General features: G+C 39.7%; 1 pseudogene; it reads right to left on the reverse strand.

The window, feature by feature from the left end:
• Positions 1-1,874: 1,874 nt before the first annotated feature.
• LOC149173901 (UDP-glycosyltransferase 72D1 pseudogene) lies at positions 1,875-2,240 on the reverse strand (annotated as a pseudogene).
• Positions 2,241-17,772: the final 15,532 nt, after the last annotated feature.

A 17,772-nucleotide genomic window follows, 5' to 3' on the forward strand; every position in this document is an offset into this window, starting at 1 on the left:
AAAAATCTATCCTAAAAACTCCAAAATCCTTCATGTAATTTCATTTTTGTACACTCCATATATAATTCCTGTTATTTTTTGTAATCTGTACTTTTTGGATGCCTTGGCTAAAAACAATGATCAAATCCACCGATATTCCACTAAAATCATATTCGAGACATTCAATAGTCGATGAATGTGATCAATTCCCATGGTCTTTTGTAAGTATAGTAATTGATGATTGTCAATATTGGAACTGATAAAAATAGCTAAAACAACACAATTACTGAAACTCAATCATATATTATGCACAAATGGTGTATGTGCAAAGACACTCACACACAGATTTACATTCAGATTACTCTATTAAATAGAGTTTCTGAGATCCAACTTATTCCCAAATTAGATAGAGAGGTTGAGAGAATTTCTCAACCATCACAAACCAACTTCTTAAATATGGAATGTAAGCATTAACTCCAACATCCCCCCTTAATGATTACATTACATGAAAATAACAAAATAATCAAGCTTATCAGTAGATGCTCCGTCAAGTTGCCTCATAACCCTCGAAAAGGTGTAGTTGGCAAGTTGGATTCCCGAGTTCCCTTCCTCAACTCCCGAATCAAGGACCTCCCGAAGTCAATTACTGGACAGCATCCCAATCTGTCGCATAACCTCATTAGGAAACCACTTCCATGTCTACCACTAATGAGGGATCCTTCCCTAGATCCGCAACTGCCATACTATCTGGACAACCATCCATATTGAGCCTTACTGCTACTTGATCTTTAAGTACTGGCATCAGACACATAGTTGAACTGCTGATTATTTTTAAAAGAGTTTAATAGGTTCACTCTCTTCATTAAATTCATCATCGGAATTCAATTGGTATTCAACTGTGGTTATAGTTGTTGATTCTTTCCCTTTTAACACATCACTAGCACGACTTCTGCAATTCCACACTATATGCCCAGTTTTCTTGCAATAGTAGCATTCAATGTCACCTTTGTTTGCATTTTTCTTTCTCATCCTTGACTTTGTCCACAAGGCATTTTCTACATGAGATTTCTCTTCGGAATCCTCTGGTTTCAGTCGCTTTTCTTCCCCCAGAAGTGCTGCAATTGTCTCTTGCAATGTTTGTGTAGATATTTGACTCAAAGTGAAAACAACATTACTATAACTTGAAGGAAGACTATTTAATAATACAGCATTAGCATCTTCATCCTCCACCTTAGTCCCAGCTTCACTTAATTGTCTTAAAAGAGACATTAAATTATTTATATGACTGGACATACGTGTCTCCTCATTCATTTTCAGACTAAATAATTGCAGCTTTAGGGAAAATTTTGCATTTGTAGATTTTACACCAAACAATTGAGCCAAATGTTCCCATATTTCCTTTGATGTTTTAGTAAGATCTACATGATGTAATTGTGAATCAGAAAGAGCAAGTCCAATAATAGACTTAGCTTTGTCATCTCTATTTTTCCATTCAAATAACTCTTTGGCATCTGTAGGTGCTGCTTCTGAACCATTCACTATTCCCCACAAATTTTTATTCATTAATTGCAGTTGTATTTTTACTTTCCACGAGGGAAAATTCAAACCATTGAATTTGTCTAACACCATAAACTCCATGATAAAAGATAATACCTTTTCTAGTCAAGATGTTGGAGGCCAAAAACAGCACCGCTCAGGAAGAACAGAGAAACGCCCAGTTTCAAACGCTCAGGAGATCGCTCAGGAAATCGCTGCTCAGGCTGATATTGGAATCGGAGGCAGAACAGAGAAACGCCCAGTTTCAAACGCCACAGACGGAATTAAGAATTTGTTTTGGCCGTGTAGCTAAGATAGGAGGAGTGCAGCACAGCCACGCGATTACTGTAGGTCCGCTTTTACACGTTCCTCGCAATTTCTTTGCGCCCAATTGTTTCTCCTTCGATTCCTGAATGTCGTACCTTCATAGCGATTCCCATCTCATCCGATACGAGCTTGCAGTTGGTGTACTGGTCGGCATGAAGCGGAAACCTCAACAGCGGAACGCCATTGCAGAGACCTTGCAAGATCGAATTCCAGTCACAGGGCGTGAAGAACCCACCGACGGAACGATGCGATAGCAATGCCAAATGATGATGGCGGGACCAGTTAGAAGCGACGACACCCTTATCTTCGATCTGATCAAGAAAACCAGCTGGCAAAATCTCGGATAACGACGCATCAGAATTGACAGTCCCAGTGATAAAAATAGCTCTGATTAACATCCAGATGCACCTCCTCACAACACAGGTTCAGATCTAGCTCTGATACCATGATAAAAATAGCTAAAACAACACAATTACTGAAACTCAATCATATATTATGCACAAATGGTGTATGTGCAAAGGCACTCACACACAGATTTACATTCAGATTACTCTATTAAATAGAGTTTCTGAGATCCAACTTATTCCCAAATTAGATAGAGAGGTTCAAAAAATTTCTCAACCATCACAAACCAACTTCTTAAATATGGAATGTAAGCATTAACTCCAACAGGAACCAACTTTTTTATACAATAAACAACATATCCATAATACATTGAGACTTTTATCAAAGAAATTTTCTTGAAAGTCGAAGTAGAATATTGAGTAGTTTAATATTTCAATCCCATGTTTCATTATGATCGAACAATGTTAAATTAGAATAGCCAACATTCCATAGGTCTTCCAATCGACTAAGTCGACCAAGTCAAAGAGTTTGACTATTACAAGTGCCTGCGAAGATTAAACAACATGTCGACTTGATAAAGTAGTCGGATTTGTTCTTTGCAATGTTTACAATCACGATTAAAGTGAGCATATATTGAATATTCAATGATGAGCAGAAAATTATGGTTCACATCCTTGTGAATTCGAGATGCATAATTTTGATTCCGTTATCAAATTGCGGATAATACACCGAAGCATCCTCCGCAGAGTCATCACAACCATCATCTTCTTGATCTTCTACTTTCTTGGTTTTCTTGTTTTGTATCTCAAACAAGTACAGGTTACAACTCCTAAAATAAATAAATAATGTTGAATCATTTCTTATTTCCCAAGGTTCTTTCAAGAAAATTGTTCAATAGTTTATGGATCTTTTGGAGGCTTATCTTTAGCAGTGTCTCGTTAGATAAGACTTATTTTTCTGATATAATTTCACTCATAACTTTTTGCAGGTTTCATGCCATCTTCATTTTAACAGTCCCAGACTCGATACCATCTTCCATAAGCCTTCCCATTCACGAGCAATATTATCAAACAATTCTTCAGTTCCAACGAGAAGTCTTATCGAGCAAGTCTTCAGTTCCAACGTAGAAGCATCTGCAAACTTAAAACATCTCTTCAACCAGCATCTTTTACGAGCATCCCTTCTCCTGCAAACTAATATTTTTCATTTTATTTTGTGCAGGCTCATTTATTTTTTCTTACTGCATATTCATCTTCTTTAAGCAGGTCTTCAAATTCAACATTGGAAACGTCCACGTACATGTACGGACCCCACATTTCATCCTTCAAAAAAAATTAACTTGCAGCTTCTTTAATTCATCCTCTTCGCTTGCAAGTTCGAACCACCTCCATTAGCTACGGTTGTCACCCAGCCAAATGGAGAGGCAACGATGCCATATTGTTGTAAGCAAACAATATACATGAATAAGAACAAGTTAAAATGGGAACAACCAGAAAAGACACACATATACAGAAAGAACAACAGATTATCTCGAAGAAATTCCAACCAACATTCTATTAGACTTTGGGTATATTTATACATAGTTGATATAGCTGTAGCGATTGTATCGACTCACAATCAACCTTCATTCACTTCATCTTACACATTTACCAAGGATTAATGTCATTTACATGATACATAATGTATGATGACAAACTAGTGGATCATCAGAAAATAGATATGATGGGTTTCCTATACAAGAAGAATAACCAGAATAAGAAAATGTTGAGACAATGGTACCTAAGCCAACAGTTGAAGAAAGAAAGGTTTCTAAGAAAACCAAGGATGCCTCAAGATAGGTGAAGGTAAAGAATAAAAGACTAGAGAAGCCAATTGGTGGAAGGAACCCCATGAAAAGGGTGTGAGTGGTCATTACACAAGAGACTACTCCAACACCCAAAAAATGTATTGTTACATTTGAACAAGGGGAGCTTGAGAAACAATAGGATAAGAGAAAGCACGAAGATCTTTTAGAGGAAGGTGACTCCATGCCTGAGCTGCTACACCATAATTTAAGGAAGAATCTGATGAACAAAATAAGTAAGGAGAACCAATAGAAAAAAAATATATGAAAGAACAAGAGGTTTCCCCTCTATGAGGTAAGACTGAGATCGACCCCCTTGTCCATCAAATTGAAAAAATAAAATGAATATTTAAGAAAACAACTTGTCATGGTTAAGGAAAAATTACAATTTAAGAAGAAAAATGGGTTAGACATGTTATTAGAAGCAGTAGGAATAACATCATCCACTGAAACAAACATGAAAGTATGTGAGGGGTGTCAACAAATTTTTAAGGAAGTTGGAGTTGTAAAATTAATTATTTTTTCAATAGGAGTTCAAGTGGGAGGACAAAATGAAGAACTTCAAACTACTACTCTACAAGGACCTGTTGACAATGTTGTTGTTACACAAGAACCAGTCGTCGAAGCAGAACAGGGGGAAGAAAAAACAATCTGTTACTCCACAAAAACTTGTTTATGATGCTGCTATTACATAAGAACTAGCATCTAAAATAGAGTAGACTGGAATTAATTCGACTACTGCTAAACAAGAACATATCAACAATGTTGTTGTTACACAAGAACCAATAGCTGAGATAGCGCATCAAGAGGAGAAAGGGGATAAAGAAGAGATGTTAGGTCCCTATAATACTAATGTAGCCCCTTATTTTTATCAATGCAACCCCCTTATTGTATTTTTGTGCCCATGCAGTCCCCATATTGTTATTATTGTGCCCCTGTTACACAACATTTTTTCACTGTCCCTATACTCCCCGTTTCTAAATCCTAGAGGACCTCTATAGTGACCCTCATGTGTTTTCCTATTATGAAGAACATGTCTTTACATCCCTCTTCATCTGTAGATGATCCAAAATGGATATTGGATAGACTTCTAACTCTAAAGTGTTCCTCACATAGGAAAATGAAAGTCCAAGGATGCTCTTGGAAATACTCTCATTGCATAGATCTTCTCATTTTGAATCTACTGCAACTTGAATGGACTAAAATGGACTTAAGATAAAGAAGTTATCACAAAAAGAAGTTTGCCTTTGTCCTTTGAAAAGGAGGCAAATTCTTATATAAATGGGACTTAAGGGAAAATGTGTTTTAAACAAACAAACAAAAAACCCTTAGAAACACATCGCATCACATTCTTCATCACATCGCAATAAACAAAGGGAAATGACTTAAAACAGGCGCAAAGGCCTTCGGTGGACCCGATGGATTTATAAACCAAACAGGTGAACCTTTTGAATTCCGAAAGGAAGGTCGTAAGCAGTATTTCGGGCGGGCCTCAGGCGGTAAGCGGTATAGGACGGGCTCCGCTTGAATCCATACATTGGCCAACGCGTGGCACAACGAAGGAGAGAGGAAACCGCTTTTTCGAGCAGTTAATCCCAGTGCAAGTTGTGCGCCCGAAACGGACTGTCAGCCATTGGATTAGAGGGTGCAGATCAATGGTCAGGATCTGATCGGCGGATTGGCGATTGGCATGACCAAAGGAAAGAACCCCCGGGTCGTTACCAATGCGATATGTCGATTGTGATATAGCGATGGGGCCGATAGCGATCGGCGATATCGGCGATCGACAATTGGCGAACCCCCGATACAAAGGGCCAACGCACTGCGATATGCCGATATGCGACTTGCGATAAAGGGCGGACCCGATGGAGTTTATAAGCGCGATTCCATAATATTTGAAATCCAGAAATTCGGATTTTCAATGTATTTCCCATGTAAATGGGTTTTTGGCCATTTGGCCATGCGACGATGCGATTGCGATATTATGATGGATGGCGGACCCGAAAGGGATTATAGACCCGATTTCATAGATTTTGAAATCCAGGAATTTGGGATTTCTGTGTATTCCCGTGTATTGAGGTTTTTAGACCTCCCGCCTAAGCGATAGCGATAAGCGATATTTGGACGGACCCGATAGGTTTATAGGGCCGATTCCATAATATTTGAAGTCTAGGCTAAAGGCCCATGATGTGTTTTGCGTGCATTTCCTGTGTATTTCCATTATTTGGCTGACACGGCTAGAGGAAGGCAAACGACCGGGTTTTCCTGCCCGCCTGTTCTTTTCCATTTGTAAACGGATTCTTGTGAGGAAACAGTCAGGTTCTTCAATGATGGAGGACTGTAACCGATGCATGATAAAAACACAGAGAGCACAAGTGCTGAAGGTAGCTGAAGGTTGCCGAAGGAGCTAGAGGACTGAAAAAGGTTGTTGAAGAATCGCTTGGAGGTCAAGCGAATTACAGAGGCACCCAGAGGCCGAGAGAGAGCTCAGAGAAGCCAGAGCCTAAGAGCCAGAGCCAGAGCCGAGAGCCAGAACGAGAGCCAAAGCCAGAAAGCCTGAGAGCTTCAGAGCAAGGGATAAGATGGTGTTATAAACCCATTGTGTCCTGTGTAAACCAATGGAGTTGAGCGTGGAGCTTGTAAAAGGACTTATACCATAATCCTAGAGAGCCTAGTCGAGTTGACTAGACCTCAAGGAGATGTAGCCCAAGAGTTTTGGGTGAAATCCATATTATATTGTTGTTTTGTGTGTTTGTTATATTGTTGCTTATTTGTTGTTCTATTTACTATTATATGTATTTTTATATCAGCTTAAGCAAGTGAACTTAAAGCACTTAACAGTTAAAAATAAACACAAGCATACACCTATTTCAAGCATTATTAATTCCGCAGTTGGTTAATCATAATATCTTGGGAATATTTAAGCTTTGGAAGTGGGAGAGGTTCTTGTAAGATTGACAACAAAGTCTTTAGTGCCCCATTTTTAGATCAGTAGAACATTTCCCTCTTACATCATTTCCAGAGAATATTCCTTCAAACTCAGTTTTCAAGGCCAGTGTTATCCCTCAATTTCTTCCCTGCGCCGATTTGCAGAGTCTAACACTGAGCCTAGCGCCGATCAGCACTGGTAGTCCATCCATGACCCATGCCGACCCTCTTTTGGAAAGCTTTTAAAAATGGAGTCAAAGCTTCCAGGTCTAGAAGCTTCGTCAATGAAATTTTGGTAAATGGTTAGACGCAATAGAGACGAGACAGACTTTTTGGGCTCTTTTCCCCTATTAAAATGGAACAAAACAAAGGGATAAGGCCTATCCCATCAAAAGGGGATCCATGTCCCCTCTCTCAAGCTATATAAACTCCTCCTTTTCCAACCTCAGCTAGCTAATGAAAGGGCTAGAATAAGCTACAAAATCTTGATAGCCTTAGCCTTCTAGTTTGTGCTTGTGAAGGGAGAATAAGTTTGTAGTTTGTTTGGTTTGGAACAAAGAGGAAGAAGCCTTTAACTTCCATTGTTTGAGGTGAATGATAAGATGCTAACAGTGGTGCTGGAACCCGGGCACGTCAAAGGAAACCTGCAACGCTAAGGCGAAGGTTGTACTTTCATTTTTGTCATAATAATACAACTGATATTTTGTTTCCTATATCAATTGCATATGCTATTTGGTAGATTAAGACTCCTTAGCCTCTTAAGTAGGTTGAATCTATTGTATGCTATCATGTGTGCTTTGGTTTCTTGTCTATTTTTTTCAAGTGCTTGATTGACATTAAGGAGCTAATTGCTGGAGCAAAGACACAAGGACTTCATCAAACAAGGATAAGAGATACAAGAGGTAGGATCTAATCCATTCTCAATCTAAGGAAACTTATGTTAGATTGTCTTATTTGTGGCTAGACCCTCTCCCTTGGGCTAGAGGGATTGTCTCTGTCCACAGAGAGAATCTTCCTACTCCACAAATCGATGACCATACTGGGGAACCATCCCTCTCTTTGGATTGTTTTTCATTTCATGATTTGTGACGACTTTTCTCATATCCTTCTTTCTCTTTTGTAATCTATACTTTACGTCATCTACTACTTTGATTCTTGAATTTATAGTGACAGGTTTGGTTTTAGTTTGTAGAAAAAAATCTTTTTTCTTTGAATCCCTCGATCAGCGTTGTTAATTTTCTAACAGTAGCGTCGACCAGCACGAGTTCCTCTTGAACAATCACGCCACAACCCCTTATGGTGCTTGTTGCTAGTTAGACAGTCGCATTGATTCCTATAAGTTAAAATCAAGGTTTCTCTCAAATCATTGCCGGTGTGTCTTGTCCTCATAAATTCTGTTTCTTCGCTTGTTTTTCATTATTCTCCTTGGCTAGAATGCTTTGTTGGCTTGATTGGTTTGAGATTGCATTACTTGATTTTTTTTATGTTTTGGATGGTTTGTGTCCCTAGGACATCTAGGTCATTGTCCATTCATTTTCTTATCTACTCATCAAGTCAAGTTGGTGATTTACTGCTTCATGCATTTCATGTTTTAGTCCTTGCATCTATTTTGCTTTATTTTCAATTGAACAAGTCAAAAAGTTTCGTTTGCTATTCTCTTGTTGAACGTCTATTTTCTGAGCATAGATTACATTGCTCTGTTTGTTTCGATTGAATCTTTTCATATTTGGTGGAGTTCTTTTATCGTGCTTGTTATATGATTGATGTTTGGTTGTTTGAAAATTTTCATTGTAATGTTTATGTGAAAGATTCATTTTAGCATTCCGTTGAAGAAAATACATCATTCTAGTTTGTTGAATCGATATGTTGCATTGAGTAGCATCATTAAAAGCTAGAATTACATCATCATGAGCATTTGAAATAAAATGAATTTCTTTTATTGTTAAAAGGACTAGTTGAAGTGCATCTGATAGGAAGAGTAGGAAGTGGAAAGAATTTCCATTATTTTTTTTTGAAAAGCGAAGTAGTGAAGAGTCATCTTACTTTCAGTTGCTTGATTATTGCATTGATTGTTTTTTATCTTCTCTCAATTAGTGTAAGCATTCATCGAATTGAAAGGGTTTTGTCTCATATAGATGCACATAAGATTTTTTCAGGTGACATCGTTAGGGCCTAAAAACTGAGACTTAATTTTAAGATAAACTTTTAAAATATATTCAATTAACCTAAGGTGCAAATGAAATTAAACGCTCGCATTTAGAGGTCTAGGCTAGAGACGTGTTCTGGCGTCTTTAAACCTAGTAGTTGTCGTTCACTTCAGCATTAGACAACGCTAGTACAGACTTGTGCTCCTCGTATCATCGCGTATATAAAGGGATACCCTATTAGGTTTGCAATCCTTTATCCATAGGAAGCCAAGTCTGCCACCTTTTAAACGTGATACACCAAACACAACATTCGGGGAGATTGCCTGCTCATACTATTCGGTTCGCTAGGAGGTATTCTGCAGTTCACGGTTACCTGGTAATCCCTTTTGCCTAGATTATCCTAAGTAGTCATTTTGATCATTTTTGACTCTTTAAATTTAAAAGATCGTTGATCACTTGTCCTTTCAAGCTCGTTGAAACCGAAAGTGACTAGGGTCATCTTTTCCTTTTTCTCAACTCTTAAAACATAAAAAGGCATCAGTCTGTTTCAGCGTCTTAAATTTTTTTTTGCCCACGATCACATCACATTCCTGATAGATTTATTCTGGACCACATCGTGAGTATACCCTTAATATATTTTGAAGAAGCCTTGAAATTAATATCTCTTCTCTCTTGTTTGAGACAAAGTCATCGTGGCGAAACCATCAGGTTTTCCTTGTTCCTCTTCCTCTCCTCCATCTGGAAGGTCATCTAGAGAAGCTTTCCCTGAACTTCCGCAGTCGCTTGAGGTTCAAGGTGTTGAACTAGGGATTGTTCTAAGTATTCAACCTTTATCGTCTCGTTCGCCTCCATCAGATACTGGGTCACCTTATGAATTTGGCCCGGAATCCCCTGATAATCCTATCCATACTCCTGAGAGTCCGCAGTGTTATGAAACCAGCTCACAAAAAGATAGAAAAGATAGATGAATGCCTTAGAAATAAGCCTCTTCGAGGGGGAAACCTCCTTTACATTACACAAATGAACAATCCTTGGATGATACAAATGACAAGACCTATATATAGGAGTCTAAGGGGTCATAATATAATCAGAGCCGACATAACAATAACAATGTAAGGGCACAATAATAACAATAGTGGGCTTCTATGGGGCACAATAATAACAATATGGGGACTACATGGGTACAAAAATATAATAAGGGGGTTGTACTAATAACAATAAGGGGTTACACTAGTAGTATAGGGACCTAACATGCCCCTCTCCTTCAAAACGTGTTGTCCTCAACACTTGAGTAGTTCTTGATGCTTTTGTATAAAATTATTGTCCTCCAATGTGAAATCTTCAGCGGGTAAGTTCTTCCACTTGATGAGATACTATGAAATTGATCGATTTCGTAGCTGTTGGGTTCTTTTTTCTATGACTGCTCCAGGTTCCAATATGATTTTTCCTTCCTCTTCACATTTTGGCAATATTGTTTGAATTAGGATATTTTGTAACTTTTGAATGAGTGGCCAAAGTTCTTTGTCCTTCTTCCATTCATCCCTTGCTTTATTTATCCAATCTGGTTGGATAATAGAAATAACACAAAACAATGCTTCCACATCCTCATCCTTTCTTGAGAGTGCATCTACAACAAAAATTTTCTTCCCTTTTCTATAGATGATGTCAAAGTCATAACCCAACATATTTGTGACCCATTTTTTCTGTTCTTCTAAAGATAATATTTGTTCTAAAAAGTATTTAAGACTATCATGATCCATTTTTACCTTGAAGTGTCTTCTCATTGGGTAAGGTCGCCATTTCTTAAGTGCATGTAGTATTGCCAACATTTCCTTCTCATAAATAGCTTGCTTGAGATGTAGCCGTAAAAATACCCAATCACCTACATCAAAACATTTTTCATTGCAATGTTGATCTACCTGTTGTTTCATTCGATTCTGCACCAAAGTGGCGTTATCCTTTAAAAGTTGGAGAACTTGTTGTTGATGCTCGATGTGATCTTTCACTGCTTGAACCTTTTTCTTCTTGATATGTACTTCTATCTTGAGAGTTTAAGGAGTGGTAATTTATTCCAATGCTTTACAAGATATGGTCGAATTCAGTTCTTGATGCTCGATGTGATCTTTCACTTCTTGAACATTTTTATTCTTGATATATCTTTCTATCTTAATAGTTTGAGGAGTGGTAATTCTAGACAATGCATTATAAGATATGGTTGGATTCATTTCTTCTTTCTTGATGTGATCTTTCACTTCTTGAGCCTTTTTCTTCTTGATATGTCCTTCTATCTTGAGAGTTTGAGGAGTGGTAATTCTTGCCAATGCTTTACAAGATATGGTCGGATTCATTTCTTCTTTCTCTGGGGTTGGGTCCTGGTGTATATCCTCTTCTTTTGATATTTCTTGATCATTTTCTTCCTCCTCTTCATACTCTATGTAAAATAATTTCTTCTCAGCACACTTATGACCTTTAGTGCATTTGCTATCACAATTGTAACAAAGCCCTTTTTCTCTTTTTTCTTCCAATTGTTATGGTGTAAACCTTGTAGGTTGTGGAAGGCTAGGAGAAGAAACACTTCCATAATTATAGTCGTGAGTGGTGGGATTCCTTGTTTCCATAATTTTGCTTTCAATTTTTCTTGCCCACTTGAATGCCTTCTCCAATGAATCAGGCTCCCAAAGACGAACCTCATGTTGAATGTTATCCTTTAAAGTACCTATGAAGACATCAATCCTTTACTTCTTTGGAATATCATTTACCCTTATATTCAATTTTTGAAAGTCCTCAATGTGCTCTGCCATTGAACACTTTTGTTTGAGATTTATCAATTGGCTAAAGAAGGTGTTTCTCTTTGTATCATCATAATGTGCTATCATTTCCTCCATGAAATTTGACCACGTAACAAGCGGTTTACGAGAACAAAGCCCTTTATACCATAAAAATTGATCCGGTTCTCAATATGAAGATGCAATACGTTCCTTTTGTAACAGTTGCACCTCATGTAGATCAAAATATTGCTCCATCTGTAGTATCCAGTTTATCGGATCCTTGCCATCAAACTTCCTTATATCGCCTTTTCTTGATTTTAGGAGCTTGATCTTGAAACGACTATAACTTTGTAATTTCGGCTCTTCCAATACTGAAATTGTGACTTGCAGTAGGCCTCTGTGCCCTCTTTCCAATGCCACCAGTCTGATCAAAATTGGATTCTCCAAGAAAGAGTTACGCACAATCTCCCAATATGACCTGATTATATACCTTTTCAGAAGAGCGAACTTGTATGAAGTGCCATGTGTCACTGCTTTGACCTTTGGATCTAAACACTATATACAAGAAACTATAGTCCATCCTCTTTCTGTAACTTCTTACGAAATTTCAATCTGATGCTCAGAGAGACAGGTATGATGATTTTCCCAAGGTGACCTATGTGGAATGTAATTCGGGGGTTTGCAAAAACCCTAACTTCCTTAGACTATATCTCTGAAACTATAGCGAGACAGGATCTGAAATTTGGAGCCGAGTTTCAAACCGATTGTTTCTCAAATGGTTTTTTGGGCTAGCTTTTGAAACTTCATAGCAAAACCATTATAGAGAAAATCCCACGATGACCTATTTTAGTTGAAATTCTAGATCTTGCCGAAACCCTAACTTCCACAGATCATATCTCCGAAAATATAGTGATACAAGCTCTGAAATTTGGACCTGAGGTTCAGCTCCAGTTCGTCTCAAATGGGTTTTTTTTCACTTCTGAAACGTCACAGAAAACAAGTTATAGCGAAAATGCCACGATGACCTATTTGGAGCAACGAAACCCTGGAATCCAAAGCTCTGATACCAAATGTTATGAAACCAGCTCACAAAAAGATAGAAAAGATAGATGAACGCCTTAGAAATAAGCCTCTTCAAGGGGGCAACCTCCTTTACATTACACAAATGAACAATTATTGGATGATACAAATGACAAGACCTCCTTTCTATATATAGGAGTCTAAGGGGTTATAATGTAATCAGAGCCGACATAACAATAATATTGCAAGGGCACAATAATAACAATAGTGGGCTTCTATGGGGCACAATAATAACAATATGGGGACTACATGGGTACAAAAATATAATAAGGGGGTCGTACTAATAACAATAAGGGGTTACACTAGTAGTATAGGGGCCTAACACGCAGACTCTTGATAGTCCGCAAAGACTGGTTGCTTATCCATCAGACCCTTTTGTGGTATCTCCTTAGCATCCTTACAATCCATACGATCAGCCTGGTGTTCTGTTGGAGTTGTCTGCTTGTTCATCTTCCGCTCATCTTCGGTTGTTTTCTGTGGAGTCAGAAGGCGAAATCCCAGTATCCTCTTCGAGTCAACTGGAAGTTTCTTCTACTCACACACCTCACGTGGATGATGAGCAAGGATACGAGTTCCCTACGAAAGGTTTCCCTTTTACGAGAAGAGTCTCATCCCTCTCTTATCTTGAGTTTAGTGAGCCCATATTACTGCATGGTTATACCTCTCTAGCTCAGTTGGTTTCGAGCACTCCTAGTGCCTCGTCGTTATATCAGAACCTCATCTGGTCTTCTGACGCTATGCCTACCTCAGGTCCATTCATTTAGAACATGACCTCTCGACCGATTGTACAAACTGTAGTCACTTCAGTTCTGGTTCAACCTACCATTCTGTCTCAACCTGTTTCATCGTTTCAACCGACTCTCTCAGTCCAACCGATTGTCTCAAGTCAGGTCTCGGTAAGTTCTTCTACCCCTCCAGTGAGTGGACAGACTGTGCCACCACCTAGGGGCAAGATCTGAATATCTCTCTTTTTTCAGGCCAAACCAATGTGAGTGGATCACAAACTCACATGGTTGGAATGAATCAACCTTTTTACAACGCTACTCCTAACCCTGTTGATCCATCCGGGTCAGGCAAAGTCCAATACCAGCAGCCATATATGGCACAGGTTCCATTCCAACCAGATTATGTTCCATATGGTTTGCAAGCCTTGGGAAATCCACCTTACATTCCTCAAGCTCGGCCTTATGTTCAGCCTGGCCAGTCCACTGTGCCTGGTGGATATGGCTAGATTCAATTCAGGAACTATCCAGCTACCCTTGTAGCAACAACGAAAACCTTCACAGCAGCAAGGGCAAGCATTGCAGTAGTAAGGACAAATGGTACAATAGGCAAGGGAAACCTTTGCAACAGTCGCAGCAACCTTTGTAGCCGCAGACACATTTTGTTCCGCAGTCCTCCCAACCATTGTCCTCGCAAGGCTAGCCTTCACAGCAGCAGGGGAAACCTTTGTAGCCACAAGGTCAACCTTTGCAGCAACAAAGCCAACCTTTGCAACATCGACAAGGTCAGCCTTTGCAGTAGCAAAGCCAACCTTTGCAACAACAGGCTGTATATGCATATCAGTAAGGTCAGCCCATTCAAGGCCAAGGTCAACCTTTGCAAGGTCAAGGTCAACCCCTGCAGTAGCAGGTTCAAAATCCTTATGTCTAGGGTCAACAGTTTCAAAATCCTTACGTCCAAGGTCAACAGGCTCAACAGCCTTTTAACCCATATTCCTATCAACGACCTATGGCAGGACAGTATCAAATCTACCCAGGACCGAATCCTCCCTACGGGCAAGGTAACCTTCAGTGGGGGAAAAATTAGATTCCATATGGACAAAATCCTCCACTGTGGGGGCAACATCCTTACCAATAAGGATGGGTTCCACAGTTTGGGCCTACTCAAAGGCCCCACATTCCTTTTAATATGCAATTGTCGTTCTTGGCCACGTTGGAACTGTCGGATGTTTCTAGGCTCACCAATGATCCTATCCTTCATTCGCCTTATTTGCCTCCAATTAGAATGAAAGTTCTGAGTGATTGCCCCAAATTTGAGGGAAAAGGGATCCACAAGCCCACACAATGACATATCACCTCTGGTTCTCCTCCAATTCATACGTCGATGATTCTATCCATCTCCGTCCTTTTCAAAGAACTCCCACAAGGGCTGCAGTAAAATGGTACATCGAACTGCCTCGAGGTACCTACAATGACTTCAACACTCTCATTATGGCTTTCCTCACTCATTTCTAGCTTCCAGTTCGCTATGAAACTGGCACTTATCTGCTTACGTCACTTAAGTAAGACATCGCGACCCATATCTCCGATCACATCCATGAATGGAGACGTCAGTGTCGCCTGATCAAGTTTGAAATTTCTGATTAGTTGCTGATAAAATGGTTCACAAAATCATTCATCGGCCCAATTTCTAGGGACATAGCTATGGGTGGGTGTGTAACTGAGGAGAAGTCATCGCTCATGCCCAATATTTAGACCTAGTCTACTCGCAATCTGGCACATTATATGATATGTTACCTAATGGTCCAAGACCATCATCCGATCTGACAGCATAGAAGTCCCCGGCTACACCACCTATTGATGGAGTGATTGGTTCTGTGTCTCAGATTCTCGCAAAATATTCGTCAAAGTAGAAATCGGTCTCAAACACTAGTTCCAATGATCCCTCTAGAAATTCATCTGGTCCTGGTAAGACCTCTGAGGTTCATTCTGTCCAGTCTACCGTAGCATAGAAAACCTCTAAGGGTAAAAAGAAGGGCAAAGGCAAGGCCAAATCCGATGCTCTGAAACAGGGCCCTCCTAAGTCTTCTGTCGGCGATGCTTCTCAAAGAAAGTCGAAGTATCCATGCCTCATCTATGAGGAGGATCATTACACTAAAGATTGTCCCCAATGATCAGAAGTTAGTCGCTTGTTGAAAGGGACCCCGATTGTCTTAAAAGAACCCTTTCCATCCCAGCAGACCCAAATGGTAGACCAGTCTCAGTCTTCCGCTTCTACAGGTTCCCAAGTGTTTATGATGAATACGCCTATAAATGTGGCTACCAGATCTAAATATTATCAAACCTCGACGACAGGGAAAGAGAATGAAAGTACCCATTCCTCCTCTATCTCGTCTACCTCCGGTCCTCTCCATATAGAGCGACCTAATCTTGATTCCGCTATTCGACCACCCTCTCAAGGTGTGCTGTGAAAGTCCTCATATAATCCAAACGCTCGAGCCACTCAGCATTACAACATTGTTGAGGATTTAGCTCAAGCGCCATCGGCTATGTCTGCCCTCGAGGTCCTTCAAAGTTGTCCCTCTCAGCGGAAAGCATTACTATCAGCCATTGGAGGTGTTGATCCATCTGATTCCAATCTCATTTTCTTTGATTTGGAAAACCATGTTCCGCGCTTACCCCATCAGATTTCCTTTCTCATTCAGGTGATAATTAATGAGAAGACGATTCACAGGACCGTCATTGATGAAGGTGCTTCTGCCTGCATCAGATAGCACCTGTATCATCTCTGTGTCTTGTTGGAAGGAAATCGATTCTCCTACCCTGAACCAATCACCTAACATGTTGGAAGCCTCTGATGGATGTGACTCTCGATCATTCGGTGTCCTTCCTAATCTTTTCATTTCCTTGGAAGGTAAGACAGTTAATGTCTAAGTAGAAATTGTTGATGCAAATCTTAACTATAATCTTCTACTCGGTAGAATTGGACCCATGCTATGCATTGTGTAGCCTCCTCTCTTTTCCGCATGCTTTGTTTTCCTCATCAAGGGAAAATCGTCATGGTCGACCGATTGTATTTCTTTGCCTCTTACTCCTCAAATGGCAATGTTCCTTATGTGAAGCATACCGGTGCTCCATATGTGTTAAAATTGGCAACCAGGTAAAAACTTCATGTGGGTCATCTTATTCATGGATGATAATATTTTTATTAGATTCCTCTCGTCGAGAGGTGTAGGATTGATATAAATATCATCCGATTCCGATAAGTATTCATGGAGATATGAATTTATTTTGATTATGGAAATATTATCAAGCCGACCTACAACTCATGTAGGCTCAGAAGCCCAACAGTCGCATCTATTCACCCACCAACGTTGTGTATAAATATAAGAGGAATTTTCCTCATTTGGACTCACTCATCTCATCACATCTCTCTCTCTCTCTACTACGCAGAAATGAGTCTCTTCTCTAATGCGCTGAAATGGGTCTCTCTCTCACACATGTGAAGCCGGAAGCTGTTGAATTTGAAGCTGCAACTGCAGAACTAAAGATTGACTTGCGTGGCCTAGAAGATCTCCTCTTTGGAACTGCGTTGTAGGTTCATCTGAACCTCCTCTAAAAGCCGCAACTTTTGGTGGTGGGATGAAGTCAATCCGACGAACGGTTTGCAAGATATCGACTGCCCTAGTTTGAAGCCGGAAACTGCTGAAACTGAAGCTGCAACTGCAGAAGTAAAGATTGACTTGCGTGGCCTAGAAGATCTCCTCATCTGAACTGCGTTGTAGGTTCATCTGAACCTCCTCTGGAAGCCGAAACAGTTGGTGGTGGAATGAAGTCAATCCGACGGTCGGTTTGTGAGATATGGTCTTCCCTAGTTTGATAATGAAGCCGCTAATGCTGATGCTACTGATCTAAGGTTTGCTACTGCTGATATGAATCAGATTTATTGTACTATTTCTCTCTGCTGAATTATTGAAGATAAAAGAAGATTTGATCAAAGGGTTTCCCCACACATTGTGGGGTTTGTCCCTGGCTAGCCGCCACATCTTGTGTCTCTTGTCTTGGCTTGTTTTCTGTCGATCGTTTAATGTTCTATC

Source organism: Pinus tabuliformis, chromosome 4_2 (assembly GCF_031772625.1).
Source record: "Pinus tabuliformis cultivar Carrire ecotype Pingquan chromosome 4_2, CPIR1, whole genome shotgun sequence".
Lineage (NCBI taxonomy): Eukaryota > Viridiplantae > Streptophyta > Pinopsida > Pinales > Pinaceae > Pinus > Pinus tabuliformis.